Source organism: Panthera leo, chromosome E3 (genome assembly GCF_018350215.1).
Source record: "Panthera leo isolate Ple1 chromosome E3, P.leo_Ple1_pat1.1, whole genome shotgun sequence".
NCBI lineage: Eukaryota > Metazoa > Chordata > Mammalia > Carnivora > Felidae > Panthera > Panthera leo.
Genome location: NC_056694.1, coordinates 5,768,623 through 5,774,537, shown reverse-complemented (window position 1 = coordinate 5,774,537; position 5,915 = coordinate 5,768,623). Strand labels below are relative to the sequence as shown.

The window sequence follows — 5,915 nt, the reverse complement described above, 5'->3', positions numbered from 1 at the left end:
GTCATCTATTACAGCATTAAAAAGTCATCCCAACACTTAGCTTAAAACAAGAGTACTTACGAGGCTCGGTTGGTTAAGCATCTGACTCTTGGTTTCGGCTCAGGTCATGATCTCACAGTCGGTGAGTTCGAGCCCCATGTTGGGCTCTGCGCTGACAGTGCCGAGCCCGCTCGGGATTCTCCTTCTCCTTCTCTCTCTGCGCGGCCGCTTGCGCCCTCTCTCTCTCTCTCTCTCTCAAAAATAAATAAACATTACGCGCTGCCTTTGAGCCCCTGCCGCGCCTGCGCGTGGCGCCGGGTTCAGGCGGCACGCACGCGCTTGCGCATAACTGGGGCCGCCAGGTCCTCCCCCCGCAGCCCTTGTAACCGTGAGCAACACGGGGACACCCGGCTGCGAGCCGGTCGGGGTCCTTATGGAAAGGGCCCTGGGGAGACGTCCTATAGGCCCTGCTACTCCGTGTCCGCACGTTCCTGTTCCTTTTGTGGAAGTGCTGTCCTCTCCGTGATCATCGGGACCTGCGGGTTAACCGCGTCGTGGGGGGCCCCGAAGGGAGGGCAGTGAGGGGCCAGGAGCAGTTTGAGGACCGCGGTCTACTTGACAGGAGCTGGTCTCGGTCCTGAGGCTGCATGAATTTAACTCACCTGGCCGAGGTGTGGCAGTGACCTATTTGAGAACAGCTACTGTTTAGGGCCAGCTGCTTGTAGGGATACTGTACCAAGCATGGGAATAAAAGCTTTGGACAAAAATTAAATAAATAAAAAACAAACAAACAAATAAATAAATAAATAAAATATATAAACCAACCAACAAACAAACATAAAAACCCCACAAGAGTACTTACGACCTTGCTCTCTGTGGCTTGGGAACTTGGGAGTGATGCAGCTGGGTGGTTCCAGCTTAGGTTCCAGGTGGTTGCAGTTGAGACATCAGTGGCAAGTCTCACCCGGGGCTGGAGATTTGCTTCTAAAATGGCTCCACGTGGCTTGTGAGTTGGCTCCCTGCCGCCTGACCTCCCTGTGGTATCGCTCCAGTGTTAGCTTGCTGCTGGGCCGGGAATCCAGGAAGGCTTCTCAGAGGAGGCGGCTGTGGAGAGGGATTTTCCGAGGAAAGAAAGCATTCCCACCAGGAGGATGTGGTTCGTTAGTTCGTTGGCTTCAGGGATCGTGGCGGGTGCTGCAGCTGAGGGGAGCAGTGGCGTGTGGGGAGGGTGGAGGGTCGGCGGGAGATGCCGTGTGGCCTTCAGGGCAAGACGGCTAGGAGGACAGGCCATCCCTACAATGACAGCGATGTTCCTTTGTTGCTCCTCTGTGTAGGGCTCAGTTCTGAGGCTCTATGTGTATAACTTCATTTAACTGTTACACGTTCTTTAAGAGGGGCAATATTACTATCACCCCCAGTTTACAGAAGGGGAAACAGAGGCACAAGATGGTAAGTGACTTAACAAGGTCGAGCGGCTGTGAGTGATAGAACTGAGCTCAGAGGCCAGGCTGCCCAACCTCTGGGCCCAGTCGATGCACCAAACGCCTCCCAGGGATGTGGGATGCGTGCCTTCAAAGGTCACTGCCCTTCTCAAGGGAGCAGGACCCAGGAGGGGTAAGTTGTGACAGAAACAAGAAGAAGCCTGGAAACTTCAAGAGAGTGGGGCTAGATGGCAGGAACACAAGATGTGGAGACCCAAGACCTGGGTTTGAATCCTGGCACTGACCCATTTTGTGGACTTTGGCAACTCTGTTAGCCTCCGGGCCTCCGTTGTATGATCTGCCAAAAAGGGTTCTTTCATTTGCTCGATAATGTTTACTGAGCACTACCATGTGCACGTTCCTTCTGGGTACTGGGGTCACGACACCCGCTCCCGGGTGAAGGGAGGAGGACAGTGAGCAAATCAGCAGCGAAGAAGGAGACGTCTCAAGGTAAGTGTTGGTAAAGAATAGAACAGGAGAAAGGGCATAGGGGTTGAGTGACCACTCTTTGTTAGGACGTCATGACATTTGTGCTGACAGCTAAAGCCTGAGAAAGGGCCTTGTGAAGATCTGGGGGAGAACCCATTCCCTGGCTGAGGGCCGAGCAAGTGCAAAGGGCCTGAGGCATGAATGACCTTGGAGGTTAATGAGAAGTTCAAATAAATGAGTCAAACCTGGTTATAGGTCAGGCTCTGGGGATGGGTGGGGGCTGGTAGGGGGAGGGATGGACAGATGGACGCTATTCCCCCTGTCCCAGCTTAGCCCACAGGCCCCAGAAGGAGGCCCTATGTGTCAGTTAACAGCCTCTGGTTTCTTTCCCAAATCCAACCTCACGTGGGGAGGCTGATTCCCCAAGAGAGCCAGCTGCTTGGTGTCTGTTTGGATTTGCCATTAGGACAGGAATACTCCTAATTTAATTTCTCCTTTGTGTCTCTCTGAGTGACTAACTCCATGAGTCGTCTCTAAGAAGAACGTGCCGGAGATGAAAAACAGCAGATTTTAAATGAAAATCGAGAGCTGCATACAGACCTTTGGCAGCCTCCAACGCTGGGCGCTGACCCCTTCTGGCCCAGGGCCGTGCACACAGATGGTGCTCAATGTATGCTCACTAGGCGTGCGTGACCTCACCGGTCAGGATGCTCTGTTTCTAGTCCCCCTTTGGCTCTCCTGCTGCAAAGGCACACTAGAGGAGGCGGGCCAGCTGGGGAGGTGGCAGGACAGAGGTCGCTCATCAGAGGGAGTCAGGCCAGGCATCCAGCCAATTCAGGAGTGGCTGTGTGGATTTCCTGGAGCGGCACCTGACATCTGCCACCCCAGCCCGGATTTCTGGAGCACCTACAACATCCCGGATACTGCGTCTACCCACTCGGCCCACACGGATTGTGGTTGCTGCCTCTACGCGACCCCAGGACACTTTCACGTCCCTTCCTTAGGATCAGCGGTGACAGGGCTCCTAGGAGACAAGCCCCAACCAGAATGGTCTTGGGGGCACCCAATGGTTGATCCGTCCATTCTCCCACTCTTGACCCCTTGGGGCTCCCTGGGCGAGAGGAACAAAGACTGGAACTTTCCTCCCCAGGAGTTCTTCTCTTCTCATTCTCTTCTGCTCTTCTCATTCTCCGGTTCTCATCCTCACGGGACCCCAGGAACCCCAGGGCAACCAGGGCTGCAGCCCGCGGCTCCAAAGGGTAGTCAGTTCAGCTGCTGCTTCCTGCTCAGAGATGTTTCCAGTGGCCCGACCAGCCGCCCCCAGCTTTCTTTCATCTTTCATCTGTTTGTTCCAAGAAAAAAATGCATCATAGTGAGTGGGGGTGGGGAGGGTCCCAGCTCTGCGGGGGGGTTGGGGGGGGTGGTAAGGGTGGGCCAGGCAGGCGGCTGGGTTCCTGCGGCTCTGTCACTCTGCTGTCTCATCCGGTCATGAGTCCTGCATGGGCCAGGCAGGCTCAGAGCTATGGTCCTGGGAGCGCCCCACCCCGGTCACACTCTCCTTCTGTTTCCTCCCTGCTCTGCTCCCCTACAGGCTGCGGAGGGAAGCAGGTTAGGGGTTTCCACCTCACCCTCAGGCCTCTTCAAGCAGAACTCTAAGCTACCTCTACAGGGACTTTTGGAATACATTTCTGTGTGATTTGGGATAGTTGGGTAATTTTCCAGAAATATATTAACTGGGTCTGCTGCCTGCCTTTTACATAAATATTGTTTTCCCATTGTAATAATTAAAATAATATTTACCATGTATTCGATATTTTCTGTATTCCAGGCATCGCGACTCTGGGAGGGAGGCGCTGTAATTGTCCTCATTTTCCAAGTGAATAAATAGAAGTTCAAAGGAATACTTTGTGCAAGGTCATTGTAAGTGATGTTGCCAGATCTGCCTGTCTCTGGCAGCCAGAGAGCATCCGGTGCCCAGAGCCATTCCCGACCTGCTTTCTTTCTCTCCCAAAGAGAATGGAAAGCTAAAACACTCATCTCGTCAGACTTCCTTGCAGCTAGAAGTGACCAAGTGACCAGTTTTGGCCACCGACGTGTAAGCGAAAAGAACCAGGAAGAAGCTCTTGGAGCAAATTCAGCCTTTCAAATTTTGCCCTTTAATTCTGTCTGGAGTCCAGGTATGATACCTGGAGGCGTAGCAGCCATCTTGTAACCATGAGGTCAAATCCCCATGCCAAGGATGGCAGAGTAGGAGTGTAGAAATAATCTGGATTTCTGATGACATCCATGGGTAGCCCTCCCCAGGATCCTTGTTTCATGATGCAAAGACATTTCTTACTTATTTCATCTACCATTTATTGGATTTGTAGCTTCTTATGAGCAAATAAAAAAAATTGACCCCTGGCCTCCACAGCCCATGGTGTTGCACACTTTTGAGGCTGCTCATCAAGGGGGCATTGGGCTGGACCCTGGAAAACAGCATTAGAACGAACTTCAATTTGTCAAAAGCCAAGAATTCTGACTTTAAAACACCACCAGAGTGTCCAGAGAGTTTTAGGGGTAGCAATTTCCATTTTTTCAGTGGCTCAACCGCGTCATGACTGGGACAAAGATTTTGAGGTCTCTGCAGAGAAGCTGCTCCCCGCAGGAGAGCTGGGAATCTGGTGTTGATCTCAGTTTATACCCTGCTGGGCCGCTGCCACCACTGCCCCCTCCCCCTCCGAGGAGACTGGAGTCCAGCCCCAGCCAGCTCTGGGGGAATCCAAGAAGCTCGGGGTCTGCTTTCTGTGTCCCTATCAGTGCTATTCATCTGGAGGTGGCACCCACTGGATGGCTGTGCAGGACTTGGGCAAGTCACTTCATTCACCTGAGCCTCAGTTTTCTCATCTGTAGAAGGGGGATGAGAGTAGATCGCCGTGAGGATTCAATGGGTTCACACACAGCAGCTGGATCACGGTGAGCGCTGCGAGGGGCTGGCTGTGGGGGGGCATTACTACTGCCCCCCACCCTCCACCTCTCCTCTCCTTCTGACTCCGAGGATGCTTGCACCTTCCTGCCCTCCTCTGGAACCAGGCATGGATGTGTCATTTGCCTTGGCCAATGAAATGGGAGCAGCAGGGTCATGTGACCTTCCATGTGAAACCCTGTGAAAGCTAGTGTGACTCTTCAGGACCCCTTTTCCCTGGGAAGGTCATGCTGACGGGGAGACTGAAGACCACAGAGCTTGTATCTGTCAGGACAACATATAGAGGAAGGTTGTCTGGGGAGTCACCCGGACCAGCCACGGAACTTATGTGAGCAAGAAATTAACATCAACTGGGTTAAAGCCATGAGATTTGGGAGTGTTTATTGCTGCCATAGAGCCTCGCTTAACCTGACTAATACGCTCTTCCAGGTAAACTACTCAGTCAACTGGTAACAAGAGCCAGGATCCTTGCTGGGGTGATTGCTACCATTGCAAACGACACTCTGTTCTAGGCTTTTTGTTCTTAGGGTAGAAAAACGAATACCATGTTTCCCCAAGAGGGAGCATCAAGGGCATTCTGGAAGGAAGACGTTGGCTTTTATCCACTCATGAGGGCTGTCCCAGGCATACAAAAGGCAGTGGCTCTGGGGCGCCTGGGTGGCTCAGTTGGTTAAACATCCAACTCTTGATTTCAGCTCAGGTCATGATCTCACAGTTCGTGAGATTGAGCCCCATAGGGGGTTCTGCACTGGAGCAAGCTTGGGAGCCTCTCTCTCTCTCCCCCTGCCCCCCGCCCTCTGCCTCTCTCTCTCTCTCTCTCTTAAAAATATAAAAATAAAAAGGCAGTGGCTGTGTGAGGGCTGATCCTCAAGATGCAAACAGGCTTTGCTAAGGGCTGGCCTGGCCTGGAAGGCACTGCCTGGGGAAGCTGTTTGGGCGGATGTCCGGCTCAGGGCAGAGATGGGGCCCCTGTGCCCAGGGGATGGAGCAGGAAGGATGCTCTGTCTGGGCCAAGGAAGTCAGGGAAGGCAGAGGACAGAGGCATGGGCCCGTGGGTAATT

At 53.1% G+C, this 5,915-nt stretch overlaps 1 non-coding gene across 1 annotated transcript; it reads left to right on the top strand.

Moving 5' to 3' along the window:
• Positions 1–255: 255 nt before the first annotated feature.
• Positions 256–380, top strand: LOC122210409. The gene has a single exon (XR_006198055.1). It is a non-coding gene; the product is annotated as a small nucleolar RNA SNORA76 (small nucleolar RNA).
• The last annotated feature ends 5,535 nt before the right edge of the window (positions 381–5,915 follow it).